Consider the following 15,422-nt stretch of genomic DNA (forward strand, 5'->3'; position numbering starts at 1 on the left):
AGGGTGAAATAAGTCGAGGGCTTACAAAGTGAGCAGTGATACACCCCCCCCCCCCTCCTTTCCCCTCTCGTGCAAAATCTATAAATTGCTATAACTCAATGTAAATTTTGTCCTAAAATCAATAATTTTTGGTATCTGGCTCATACAGATCGAGATCTAAACAATTTTGGAAAAACGATCAGTGGTACTCTCCTCCTCCCGCCATCCGCCCTCCTTCAATTGTTTTTATTAGCACGCTTTTATTAGCTTTACCTGTATGTTTCTATGTAACTTTTCATTCGCTCCAATGCGCCTGCTGCCTTATTAACATGGTTTTATAATTAGCTTCACCTTATTTGTAATCCCGTAAGTCATATCGAGGCCCTTCCGGGATCATTTCTGGATGGTTTTTGGGATCGGTCCGGGATCCCGCCGGGGTAATTTCGGGACTTTTTCGGGATCATTTTGGGACCCTTCCGGGATCATTTCTGTATAGTTTTCGGGATCCGTCCGGGATCCCGTCGGGGTTATTTTGAGACATTTTCGGGATTATTCCGGAATCATTTCGTGACTATTTCGCGATCATTTGGGGACCCTTCCGGCATCATTTCTGGATGGTTTTCGGGATCCGTCCGGGATCCCGTCGGGGTACTTTCGGGATCATTTGCGTACCTTCGAGAGATAAATTCTTGATGGTTTCCGGGATCATTCCGGGAATTTTTCGGGGTTATTTGGAGTCCCTTTAGGCATCATTTCTGGATGGTCTTCGGGATTCGTCCGGCATCCCGTCGGGGTCATTTCGGGACTTTTTCGCGACTAATACGGGATCATTTGGGGACCCTTTCGGCATCATTTCTGGATGGTTTTCGGGATCCGTCCGGGATCTCGTCGGGGTCATTTGGAGACTTTTTCGGGATCATTTGGGGCTCTTCCGGCATCATTTCTGGATGGTTTTCGGAATCCTTTCGGGATCCCGTCAGGGTCACTTCGGGACTTTTTCGGGATCATTTAAGGATGGCTTTCAGGATTTGTCCGGGAACCCGTTAGGGTAATTTCTGGACTTTTCCGAGACTATTTCGGGATCATTTTGGGACCTTCCCAAGATCATTTCTGGATGGATTTCGGGATCTGTCCGGGATGCCGTCAGGGTCATTTTGGGGACTATTAGGTTATCATTTGAGGACCTTTCCGGCATCACTTCTGCATGGTTTTCGGTATCCGTTCAGGATCCCGTCGGAATAATTGCGGGACTTTTTCGGGATCATTTGGGGGTTCTTCCGCCATCATTTCTGGATGGTTTTCGGGATCCGTCCGGGATCTCGTCGGGGTCATTTGGAGACTTTTTCGGGATCATTTGGGTGCTCTTCCGGCATCATTTCTGGATGGTTTTCGGAATCCTTTCGGGATCCCGTCAGGGTCACTTCGGGACTTTTTCGGGATCATTTAAGGATGGCTTTCAGGATTTGTCCGGGAACCCGTCAGAGTAATTTCTGGACTTTTCCGAGACTATTTCGGGATCATTTTGGGACCTTCCCAAGATCATTTCTGGATGGATTTCGGGATCTGTCCGGGATGCCGTCAGGGTCATTTTGGGACTATTAGGTTATCACTTGAGGACCTTTCCGGCATCATTTCTGCATGGTTTTCGGTATCCGTTCAGGATCCCGTCGGAATAATTACGGGACTTTTTCGGGATCATTTGGGGTCCCTTCAGGCATCATTTCTGGATGGTTTTTGGGATTCGTCCGGCATCCCGTCGGGGTCATTTCGGGACTTTTTCTTGACTAATACGGGATCATTTGCGGGCCCTTCCGGCATCATTTCTAGATAGTTGTCGGGATCCGTTCGGGATCCCGTCAGGGTCTTTTCGGAACTATTAGGAAATCATTCGAAGACCTTTCCGGCATCATTTCTGGATAGTTTTCGGGATCCTTTCGGGGTCCCGTAAGGGTCATTTCGGGATTTTTTCGTGATCATTTAAGGATGGTTTTCAGGATTCGTCAGGGTAATTTCCGGACTTTTCCGAGACTATTTCGGGATCATTTTGGGACCTTTCCAAGATCATTTCTGGATGGTTTTCGGTATCCGTTCAGGATCCCGTCGGAATCATTGCGGGACTTTTTCGGAATAATTTGGGGTCCCTCCCAAGATTATTTCTGGATGGATTTCGGCATCTGTCCGGGATCCCGTCAGGGTCATTTAGGGATGCGTTCGAGATCCCGTTAGGGTCATTTCCGGACTTCTTCGGGACTATATCGGGATCATTTCTGGATGGCTTACGGGATCCATCTAGGATCCCTTAAGGGTCATTTCGGGACTATTAGGTGATCATTTGAGGACCTTTCCGGCATCACTTCTGGATGATTTTCGGTGTCCGTTCGGGATCCCGTCGGAATCATTGCGGGACTTTTTCGGAATCATTTGGGATCCTTCCGGCATCATTTCTGGATGGTTTTCGGGATTTGTCCGGGATCCCGTCGGGGTTATTTCGGGACCTTTTCGGGGCTAATACGGGATAATTTGGGGATCCTCTAGGGGTCGTTTCGTGACTTTTTCTGTATTATTTCTGGATCATTTGGGGACCCTTCCGGCATAATTTCTTGATGGTTTGCCGGATCCATCAGGGTCATTTCGGAACCATTTTGGGATCATTTGGGGACCCTTCCGAGATCATTTCTGGATCCGTCCGGGATGCCGTAGGAGCCATTTCGGGATTTTTTGTTACTTTTCCGGGATAGTTTTTGGACCCTTCCGGGATCATTTCTGGATCTGTGCTGGATCCCATCTGGGTCATTTCGGGACAATTTCGGGATCATTTTGGGATCCTTCCGGAATCATTTCTGTATGGTTTTCGCGATCCGTCGTGGATCCCCTCGGAGCAATTTCGGAACTTTCTCTGGAGTATGTCGGGGTCATCTGAGGACTTTTTCGGGATCATTTGGGGGCTCTTCCGGCATAATTTCTGGATGGTTTTCGGGATCCGTCCGGGATCCTGTCGCGGTCATTCCGGGACTTTTTCTCGACTAATACGGGATCATTTGGGGACCCTTTCGGCATCATTTCTGGATAGTTTTCGGGATCCGGACGGGGTCATTTCGGGACTATTTCGGGATCATTTGGGGTACCTACCGGCATCATTTCGGTATCCGTCCGGGATCTCGTCGGGGTCATTTAGGGACCTTTTCGGAATCATTTGGGGGCTCTTCCGGCATCATTTCTGGATGGTTTTCGGGATCCGTCCGGGATCCCGTCGGGGTCATTCGGGACTTTTTCGCGACTAATACGGGATCATTTGGGAACCATTTCGGCATCATTTCCGGATGGTTTTCGTGATCCGTCCGGGATCCCATCAGGGTAATTGCGGGACTATTAGGGGATCATTTGGGGACCTTTCCGGCATCATTTCTGGATAATTTTCGGGATCCGTCCGGGATGCCGACGAGGAAATTTCGGTACTATTTCGGGATCATTTGGGAACCCTTCCGGCATCATTTCTGGATGGTTTTCGGGATCCGTCCGGGATCCCGTCGGCGTCATTTCGGGACTTTTTCGGGATAATTTGGGTTCCCTTCCGGCATCATTTCTGGATGGTTTTCGAGATTCGTCCGGGATCCCGTCGGGGTCATTTCAGGACTTTTTCGCCACTAATACGGGATCGTTTGGGGGCCGTTTCGCCATCATTTCTGGATGGTTTTCGGGATCGGTCCGGGATCCCGTCATGGTCATTTCGGCACTATTTGGGGATCATTTGGGAACCTTTCCGGCATCATTTCTGGATGGTTTTCGGTATCCGTTAGGAATCCCGTCGGGGTCATTTCGAGACTTTTTCGGAATCAATTTGGGTACCTTCCTTCATTATTTCTAGATAGTTTTGGGGATCCGTCCGGGATCCCGTCGGGGTCATTTAGGGACTTTTTCGGGGACAATCGGGTTTCCTTCCGGCAGCATTTCTGGATGGTTTTCGGGATTCGTCCGGGATCCCGTCGGATTCATTTCAAGACTTTTTTGGGATCATTTGGGGTACCTTCCGGCATCATTTCTAGATGGCTTTCTGTATCAGTCCGGGATCCCGTCAGGGTCATTTCGGCACTATTTGGGGATCATTTGGGAACCTTTCCGGCGTCATTTTTGAATAGTTTCCCGGATCCGTCGGGGATCCCTTCATGGTGATTTCGGGACTATTAAGGGATAATTTGAGGACCTTTCCGGCATCATTTCTGGATAATTTTGGGGATCAGTCCGGGATCCCGTCGGGGTCATTTCGGGACTATTTCGGGATCATTTGGTGTTCCTTTCGGCATCATTTCTGGATGGTTTTCGGGATCCGTAAGGGACCCCGTCGGGGTCATTTCGAGACTTTTTCTCGACTAATACGGGATCATTTGAGGACCTTTCCGGCATCAGTTATGAATAGTTTCCGGGATCCCGACGGGGTCATTTCGGAACTATTTCGGGATCATTTGGGTCCCTTCCGGCATCATTTCTGCATGCTTTTCGGGATCCGTAAGGGACCCCGTAGGGATCATTTGGTATACCTTTCGGCATCATTTCTGGATGGTTTTCGGGATCCATCCGGAATCCGGTCGGGGTTATTCCAGGACTTTTTCGCAATCATTTTGGGCACCTTCCTTCATCATTTCTAGATAGTTTTGGGGATCCGTCCGAGATCCCGTCGGGGTCATTTCGGGACTTTTTTGGGATCATTTAAGGATGGTTTTCAGGATTCGTCCGGGATCCCGTCGGGGTAATTTGTGGACTTTTCCGAAACTATTTCGGAATCATTTTGGGCCAAAATGATTTCTGGATGGATTTCGGGATCTGTCCGGGATCCGGCGGGGTCAGTTAGGGGGCTGTTTGAGATCCCGTCAGGGACATTTCGGGACTTCTTCGGGACTATTTCGGGATGATTTCTGGATGGTTTTCGGGATCCGTCCGGAATTCCGTCGGGGTTATTTCACGACTTTTTCGGAATCAATTTGGGTACCTTCCTTCATTATTTCTAGATAGTTTTGGGGATCCGTCCGGGATCCCGTCGGGGTCATTTAGGGACTTTTTCGGGGACAATACGGAATCATTTTTGGACCCTTCCGGCATCACTTCTGGATGGATTTCGGGATCTGTACGGGAACCCATCAGGGTAATTTCGGGACTTTTTCGGGACTATTTCGGGATCATTTGGGGACCACTTAGGGGTCATTCCATGACTTTATCTGTATTATTTCGGGATCATTTGAAGACCCTTCCGGCATGAATTCTTGATCGTTTGCCGGATCCATCAGGGTCATTTCGAGACCATGTTGGGATCATTTCTGGATCCGTCCAGGATGCCGTAAGATTCATTTTGAGATTTTTTTTGTTACTTTTTCGGGATAGTTTTGAAACCCTTCCGGGATCACATTTGGATCCGTGCGGGATTCCAACGGAGTCATTTTCGGCCTATTTCGGAATCATTTTGGGACCCTTGCGGAATCATTTCTTTATGGTTTTCACTATCCGTTGTGGATCCCTCGGGGTCATTTCGGAACTTTTTCGGAGCTTTTTCTGGACTATGTCGGGATAATTTAGGAACCCTTCCTGGATGGTTTTTGATATCCGTCCGGGAGCCCGTCAGGGTAATTTCGGAACTTTTTCGGGACTATTTCGGGATCAATTTGGTACCCTTCAGGCATCATTTCTGTGTAGTTCTCTGCATAAGTCTAGAATCGTATCGTTGTCATTTCGGTTTTTTTGGGACTACTTCGGGAACTTTTGGAAACACTTCCGGGGCGTTTCTCTATGGTTTTCGGGATCCGTCCGCGATAGCGTCGGGGTCATTTCGTGGCTTTTTCTGGATAATTTCGTTATTATTTTGGGATCCTATCAGGTTATCAGCTCATAAAGTTCTTTTTTTTACTCAATTACAAAAATAAAATGCATTAGACAAAAAAAAAAATTTTAAACAGATAACTTTATAAGCAGGCTAACGTGAATAGCCCACATATTTCATTTTCTCCTTGCGGACGGGGCCGCGGGTAAAGGCTAGTATATATTATAAATGGGAAAGTTTGGATGTTAAGATGTTTGGATGTTTGGATGTTTGGATGTTTAGATGTTTGGATGTTTGGATGTTTGGATGTTTGGATGTTTGTCCAGACGTTTGTCTTTGTGACTCAATAACGCAAGAACGGCTGGACCGATTTGGATGAAATTTTGCACACATATAGCCAATAGCCTAGAAGGATCTACTAGCTATATATTTTTCAAAAGGGGCGTGGTCCCCGCCCCCTAGGAACAGTTATAATTTAATTATTATATTTTTTCGTCTTTGCGACTGAATCACGCCAGAATGGCTACACGGATTTTGATGAAATTTGGGACACAGACAGTAGTCTACTAGCGAAATTTTTTTCGAACATTGAAAGAGGGGTGGGAGTCCCACGACCCTTCGAGAAATTATTTTTCATAATTTTTACACATTATAACTTTACGTATACTGGCCTTCACCAATATCACAGACTCAAGGGGTGAAATAAGTCGAGGGCTTACAAAGTAAGCAGTGACACCCTCCGACCGCCCCCCTTTATCACCCCCTCTGGTGTAAAATCCATAAATTGTTATAACTCAATCTAAATTTTCTCCTAAATCAATAGTTTTTGGTATCTGGTACATACAGAACGAGATCTAGACAATTTTGGAGGAACGATCAGTGGTCCTCTCCTCTACTCCCGCCATCCGCCCTCCATCAATTGTTTTTATTAGCACGCTTTTATTAGCTTTACCTGTATGTTTCTATCTAAATTTTTATTCGCTCCAATGCGCCTGCTGCCTTATTAACATGGTTTTATAATTAGCTTCACCTTATTTGTAATCCCGTAAGGGTCATATCGAGACCCTTCCGGGATCATTTCTGGATGGTTTTCGGGATCGGTCCGGTATTACGCCGGGGTAATTTCGGGACTTTTTCGGGACTTTTTCGGGACTATTTCGGGATCATTTTGGGACCCTTCCGGGATCATTTCTGTATAGTTTACGGGATCCGTCCGGGATCCCGTCGGGGTTATTTTGGAACATTTTCGGGACTATTCCGGAATCATTTCGGGACTATTTCGCGATCATTTGGGGACCCTTCCGGCATCATTTCTGGATGGTTTTCGGGATCCGTGCGGGATCTCGTCGGGGTCATATGGGGACTTTTTCGGGATCATTTGAGGGCTCTTCCGACATCATTTCTGGATGGTTTTCGGGATCCGTCCGGGATATCGTCGGGGTCATTTGGGGACTTTTTCGGGATCATTTGGGGGCTCTTCCGGCATCATTTCTGGATGGTTTTCGGGATCCGTCCGGGATCTCGTCGGGGTCATTTGGGGACTTTTTCGGGATCATTTTGGGGCTCATCCGGCATCATTTCTGGATGGTTTTCGGGATCCGTCCGGGATCCCGTCGGGGTCATTTCGGGACTTTTTCGCGACTAATACGGGATCATTTGGGAACCCTTTCGCCATCATTTCTGGATGGTTTTCGGGATCCGTCCGGGATCCCGTCGGGGACATTTCGGGACTTTTTCGCGACTAATACGGGATTATTTGGGAACCCTTTCGGCATCATTTCTGGATGGGTTTCGGGATCCGTCCGGGATCCCATTAGGGTAATTTCGGGACTATTAGGGGATCATTTGGGAACCTTTCCGGCATCATTTCTGGATAATTTTCGGGATCCGTTCGGGATGCCGACGAGGTCATTTCGGGACTATTTCGGGATCATTTGGGATACCTACCGGCATCATTTCTGGATGGTTTTTGGGATTCGTCCGGGATCCCGTCGTGGTCCTTTCGGGACTTTTTTTCGACTAATACGGGATCATTTGCGGACCCTTTCGGCATCATTTCTGGATAGTTGTCGGGATCCCGTCACGGTCATTTCGGGACTATTAGGGGATCATTTGAGGACCTTTTCGGCATCATTTCTGTATTGTTTTCGGAATCCTTTCGGGATCCCGTCAGGGTCATTTTGGGACTTTTTTTGGGCTAATACGGGATCATTTGGGAATCCTCTAGGGGTCGTTTCGTGACTTTTTCTGTTTTATTTCGAGATAATTTGGGGACCCTTCCGGCTTAATTTCTTGATGGTTTGCCGGATCCATCAGGGTCATTTCGAGACCATTTTGGGATCATTTGGGGACCCTTCCGAGATCATTTCTGGATCCGTCCGGGATGCCGTAGGAGCCATTTCGGGATTTTTTGTTACTTTTCCGGGATAGTTTTTAGACCCTTCCGGGATCATTTCTGGATCTGTGCGGGATCCCATCTGGGTCATTTCCGGACTATTTCGGGATCATTTTGGGATCCTTCCGGAATCATTTCTGTATGGTTTTCGCGATCCGTCGTTGATTCCCTCGGAGCCATTTCGGAACCTTTTCTGGAGTATGTCGGGGTCATTTGGGGACTTTTTCGGGATCATTTGGGGCTCTTCCGGCATCATTTCTGGATGGTTTTCGGGATCCGTGCGGGATCTCGTCGGGGTCATTTGGGGACTTTTTCGGGATCATTTGGGGGCTCTTCCGGCATCATTTCTGGATGGTTTTCGGGATCCGTCCGGGATATCGTCGGGGTCATTTGGGGACTTTTTCGGGATCATTTGGGGGCTCTTCCGGCATCATTTCTGGATGGTTTTCGGGATCCGTCCGGGATCCCATCAGGGTAATTTCGGGACTATTAGGGGATCATTTGTGGACCTTTCCGGCATCATTTCTGGATAATTTACGGTATCCATCCGGGATGCCGACGAGGTCATTTCGGGATTATTTCGGGATCATTTGGGATACCTACCGGCATCATTTCTGGATGGTTTTTGGGATTCGTCCGGGATCCCGTCGGGGTCATTTCGGGACTTTTTCTCGACTAATACGGGATCATTTGCGGACCCTTTCGGCATAATTTCTGGATAGTTGTCGGGATCCGTTCGGGATCCCGTCACGGTCATTTCGGAACTATTAGGGGATCATTTGAGGACCTTTCCGGCATCATTTCTGGATAGTTTTTGGAATCCTTTCGGGATCCCGTCAGGGTCATTTCGGGGCTTTTTCGGGATCATTTAAGGATGGCTTTCAGGATTCGTCCGGGAACCCGTCAGGGTAATTTCTGGACTTTTCCGAAACTATTTCGGGATCATTTTGGGACCTTCCCAAGATCATTTCTGGATGGATTTCGGGATTTGTCCGGGATGCCCTCAGGGTCATTTTGGGACTATTAGGTGAACATTTGAGGACCGTTCCGGCATCACTTCTGGATGGTTTTCGGTATCCGTTCAGATTCCCGTCGGAATAATTGCGGAACTTTTTCGGGATCATTGGGGTCCCTTCCAAAATCATTTCTGGATGGTTTTTGGGATCCGTCCGGCATCCCATCGGGGTCATTTCGGGACTTTTTCTCGACTAATACGGGATCATTTGCGGGCCCTTTCGGCATCATTTCTAGATAGTTGTCGGGATCCGTTCGGGATCCCGTCAGGGTCTTTTCGGAACTATTAGGTGTTCATTTGAGGACATTTCCGGCATCATTTCTGGATAGTTTTCGGGATCCTTTCGGGGTCCAGTCAGGGTCATTTCGGGACTTTTTCGGGATCATTTAGAGATGGCTTTCAGGATTCGTCCGGGAACCCGTCAGGGTAATTTCTGAACTTTTCCGAGACTATTTCGGGATAATTTTGGGACCTTCCCAAGATCATTTCTGGATGGATTTTGGGTTCAGTCCGGGATGCCGTCAGGGTCATTTTGGTATTAGGTGATCATTTGAGGACCTTTCCGGCATCACTTCTGGATGGTTATCGGTATCCGATCAGGATCCCCTCGGAATCATTGCGGGACTTTTTCGGGATCATTTGGGGTCCCTCCCAAGATCATTTCTTGATGGATTTCGGGATCTGTCCGGGATCCCGTCAGGGTCATTTAGGGGTGCGTTCGAGATCCCGTCAGGGTCATTTCGGGACTTCTTCGGGAATATATCGGGATCATTTCTGGATGGTTTATGGGATCCGTCCATGACCCCTTAAGGGTCATTTCGGGACTATTAGGTGATCATTTGAGGACCTTTGCGGCATCACTTCTGGATGATTTTCGGTATCCGTTCGGAATCCCGTCGGAATCAATGCGGGAATTTTACGGAATCATTTGGGATTCCTTCCGGCATCATTTCTGGATGGTTTTCGGGATTTGTCCGGGATCCCGTCGGGGTTATTTCGGGACCTTTTCGGGGCTAATACGGGATCATTTGGGGATCCTCTAGGGGTCGTTTCGTGACTTTTTCTGTATTATTTCGGGATCGTTTTGGGACCCTTTCGGCATAATTTCTTGATGGTTTGCCGGATCCATCAGGGTCATTTCGGGACCATTTTGGGATCATTTGGGGACCCTTCCGAGATCATTTCTGTATCCGTCCGGGATGCCGTAGGAGCCATTTCGGGATTTATTGTTACTTTTCCGGGATAGTTTTTGCACCCTTCCGGGATCATTTCTGGATCTGTGCGGGATCCCATCTGGGTCAATTCCGGACTATTTCGGGATCATTTTGGAATCCTTCCGGAATCATTTCTGTATGGTTTTCGCGATCCATCGTGGATCCCCTCGGAGCCATTTCGGAACTTTTTCTGGAGTATGTCGGGATAATTTAGGGACCCTTCCTGGATATTTTCTGGATGGTTTTTGAGATCCGCCCTGGAGCCCGTCAGGGTCATTTCGGAACCTTTTCGGGATCATTTTGGAACACCTTCAGGGATCATTTCTGTGTGGTTCTCTGGATACGTCTAGAATCGTGTCGTTGTAATTTCGGGTTTTTTGGAACTATTCCGGGAACTTTTAGAGACCCTTCCGGGGCATTTCTGGATGGTTTTCGGGATCCGTCCGTGATAGCGTGGGGGTCATTTCATAGGTTTTTCTGAATAATTTCGGGATCATTTGGGATCCTATCAGGTTATCAGCTCATTTAGTTCTTTTTTTTAACTCAATTACAAAAATAAAATGCATTAGACAGAAAACAAAATTTTAAACAGATTACTTGATAAGCAGGCTAACGCGAATAGCCCATATATTTAAATTTCTCCTTGCGGACGGGGCCGCGGGTAAAGGCTAGTAAAGATATATAATTCATAATCATATGTGGATAAATATGCTTTAAACTTTTTATTGGTATAATTTATAATAATTTAGAAGTATATGCATTATTTAGATTTATGTCGCAGCCCCATGTACAGCTCATAATTCCAGAGATTGCTAATAACTGCTATAGGTCAAATCTGAAATCAAAATAAAACGCGTTAGTACTGCATACTCGAAACTATTTTACTTCCTTTATATTAGGTCGGTTGAATGTTTGTCCGCTTTTCATACAAACCTTGGAATCGATTTTTAAGTAACTTCTCATTGAGCCACAAACGTGAAACTTTAGGAAACCGTGACAATGCAACAAAAGGATAAAAAATCCGTTAGGTGGTGCACGGATCGCAATAATTAAACAAGAATTTGAAAATTTTCAAACCAGCTTTTAAGTAACTACTCGATGAGCTAGAGACTTGAAATTTCAAACTTAATTCAGAGAACGATACAAAAAGATTCGCCAGGGGATGAGATATTTAGAAAAATCGTACAAAACGGAGGGAATTTGAGATTGATTTTTACGCAAGTTCTCATTGAGCTGCAACTGTAAAACTTCACAGATAGGATAAGCCGCCGAGAAAATTTAAGAAAATGAGAAAAAATCCGTTAGATGGCGCACGGATCGAAATATTTAGATAAGAATTTGGAAATTTGGTGTTTTGAGATCGATTTTAAAGTAACTTCTCATTGAGCTACAAACAAGAATCCTCAGAGACCGGTTAAGACACTGTGACAAAGGAACAAAAGGAGAAAAATGTCCGTTATGTGGCACACGGATCGAAAAAATTAGATAATATTTTGGAAATTCGAAACCGTGCTTTAAGTAACTTTTCGATGAGCTAGAGGCTAAAAATTTAGGGCTTAATTCAGAGATCGATGACAGCCGATGACACAATACAAACAGTTTCGCTAGAGGACGCACGGACTGAGATATTTAGAAAAATCGAACGGAACGGAGTTAATTTTGGGATTGATTTTTATGTAAGTTATCATTGACCGAACATTACATACTCAGTTGAGAGCTGTGGAGACAAAGGAAGGGAAAATCACCATGTTGTAAAAAGAACCTAGGGTAACCCTGGAATGTGTTTGTATGACATGTGTATCAAATGGAAGGTATTAAAGAGTATTTAAAGAGGAAGTGGGCCATAGTTCTATAGATAGACGCCATTTAGGGATATCGCCATAAAGGTGGACCAGGCTTGACTCTAGAATTTGTTTGTACGATATGGGTATCAAATGAAATGTGTTAATGATAATTTTAAAAGGGAGTGGGCCTAAGTTCTATATGTGGACGCCTTTTCGAGATATCGCCATAAAGGTGGACCAGGGGTGACTCTAGAATTTATTTTGTACGATATGGGTATCAAATGAAAGGTATTAATGAGTATTTTAAAAGGGCGTGGGCCTAAGTTCAATAGATGGACGCCGTTTCGAGATATCGCCATAAAGATGGACCAGGGTTGACTCTAGAATTTGTTTGTACGATATGGGTATCAAATGAAAGGTGTTAATGATTATTTTAAAAGGGCGTGGGCCTTAGTTCTGTAGATTGACGCCTTTTCGAGATATCGCCATAAATGTGGACTAGGGGTGACTCTAGAATTTGTTTGTACGATATGATTATCAAAAGAAAGGTGTTAATGAGTATTTTAAAAAGGAGTGAGCCTTAGTTCTATTGGTGGACGCCTTTTCGAGATATCGCCATAAACGTGGACCAGGGGTGACTCTAGAATTTGTTTGTACTATATGGGTATCAAATGAAAGGTGTTAATGAGTATTTTAAAAGGGCGTGGGCCTTAGTTCTATAGGTTGACGCCTTTTCGAAATATCGCCATAAAGGTGGACCAGGGGTGACTCTAGAATTTGTTTGTACGATATGGGTATCAAATGAAAGGTGTTAATGATTATTTTAAAAGGGCGTGGTCCTTAGTTCTATAGGTGTACGCCTTTTCGAAATATCGCCATAAAGGTGGACCAGGGGTGAATCTAGAATTTGTTTGTACGATATGGGTATCAAATGAAAGGTGTTAATGATTATTTTAAAAGGGCGTGGTCCTTAGTTCTATAGGTGTACGCCTTTTCGAAATATCGCCATAAAGGTGGACCAGGGGTGACTCTAGAATTTGTTTGTACTATATGGGTATCAAATGAAAGGTGTTAATGAGTATTTTAAAAGGGCGTGGGCCTTAGTTCTATAGGTTGACGCCTTTTCGAAATATCGCTATAAATGTGGACCAGGGGTGACTCTAGAATTTGTTTGTACGATATGGGTATCAAATGAAAGGTGTTAATGAGTATTTTAAAAGGCCGTGGGCCTTAGTTCTATAGGTGGACGCCTTTTCGAAATATCGCCATAAAGGTGGACCAGGGGTGAATCTAGAATTTGTTTGTACGATATGGGTATCAAATGAAAGGTGTTAATGAGTATTTTAAAAGGGCGTGGTCCTTAGTTCTATAGGTGTACGCCTTTTCGAAATATCGCCATAAATGTGGAACAGGGGTGAATCTAGAATTTGTTTGTACGATATGGGTATCAAATGAAAGGTGTTAATGAGTGTTTTAAAAATGGTTGGGCCTTAGTTCTATATGTGGACGCCTTTTCGAGATATCCCCATAAACGCGGACCAGGCGTGACTCTAGAATGCGTCTGTACGATATGGGTATCAAATTAAAGGTATTAATGAGGGTTTTAAAAGGGAGTGGCCCTTAGTTGTATATGTGAAGGCGTTTTCGACATATCGACCAAAATGTGGACCAGGGTGATCCAGAACATCATCTATCGGTTACCGCTAATTTATTTATATATGTAAAACCACGACCAGTATTCCTTCCAAGATTCCAAGGGCTTTTGATTTCGCCCTGCAAAAATTTTTCATTTTCTTCTACTTAATATTGTAGGTGTCACACCCATTTTACCAAGTTTTTTTCTAAAGTTATATTTTGCGTCAATAGACCAATACAATTACCATGTTTCATCCCTTTTTTCGTATTTGGTATATAATTATGGCATTTTTTCATTTTTCGTAATTTTCGATATCGAAAAAGTGGGCGTGGTCATAGTCGGATTTCGGCCATTTTTTACACCAATACAAAGTGAGTTCAGATAAGTACGTGAACTGAGTATCGTAAAGATATATTGATTTTTGCTCATGTTATCGTGTTAACGGCCGAGCGGAAGGACAGACGGTCGACTGTGTATAAAAACTGGGCGCGGCTTCAACCGATTTCGCCCTTTTTCACAGAAAACAGTTATCGTCCTAGAATCTAAGCCTCTACCAAATTTCACAAGGATTGGTAAATGTTTGTTCGACTTATGGCATTAAAAGTATCCTAGACAATTAAATGAAAAAGGGCGGAGCCACGCCCATTTTGAAATTCTCTTTTAGTTTTGTATTTTGTTGCACCATATCATTACTGTAGTTTAATGCTGACATAATTTACTTATATACTGTAAAGATATTAACTTTTCTTTTAAAATTTGAATTTAAAAAAAAAATTTTTTTAAAAAGTGGGCGTGGTCGTTCTCCGATTTTGCAAATTTTTATTAAGCAGACATAAAGTGATAGGAGTAACGTTTCTGCCAAATTTCATCATGATATCTTCAACGACTGCCAAATTACAGTTTGCAAAACTTCTAAATTACCTTCTTTTAAAAGTGGGCGGTGCCACGCCCATTGTCCAAAATTTTACTAGTTTTCTATTCTGCGTCATAAGTTCAACTCACCTACCAAGTTTCATCGCTTAATCCGTATTTCGTAATGAATTATCGCACTTTTTCGATTTTTCGAAATTTTCGATATCGAAAAAGTGGGCGTGGTTATTGTCCGATATCGTTCATTTTAAACAGCGATCTGAGATGAGTGCCCAGGAACCTACATACCAAATTTCGTCAAGATACCTCAAAATTTACTCAAGTTATCGTGTTAACGGACGGGCGGACGGACATGGCTCAATCAAATTTTTTTTCGATCCTGATTATTTTGATATATGGAAGTCTATATCTATCTCGATTCCTTTATATATGTACAACCAACCGTTATCCAATCAAACTTAATATACTCTGTGAGCTCTGCTCAACTGAGTATAAAAAGTGAAGCATTTGCTTTATATAAATGTACAAAAATCAGCGAAAAATGTCTCCATATATAAAGACATATTCTTGCTAAACTTTGATTTTTAAATTTTGACATAGAAATTGCAAAAATAATAATGAGAAATACAAATATAAAGGTGGAGCGCAATTGATTGACTAATAATATATCCTTTCCTACCAAATTTCCAATACAAGTACTTTAGTATTTACTTCTCATAAATA

The sequence above is a fragment of the Eurosta solidaginis genome, chromosome 1 (assembly GCF_040869045.1).
Source record: "Eurosta solidaginis isolate ZX-2024a chromosome 1, ASM4086904v1, whole genome shotgun sequence".
Classification (NCBI taxonomy): domain Eukaryota; kingdom Metazoa; phylum Arthropoda; class Insecta; order Diptera; family Tephritidae; genus Eurosta; species Eurosta solidaginis.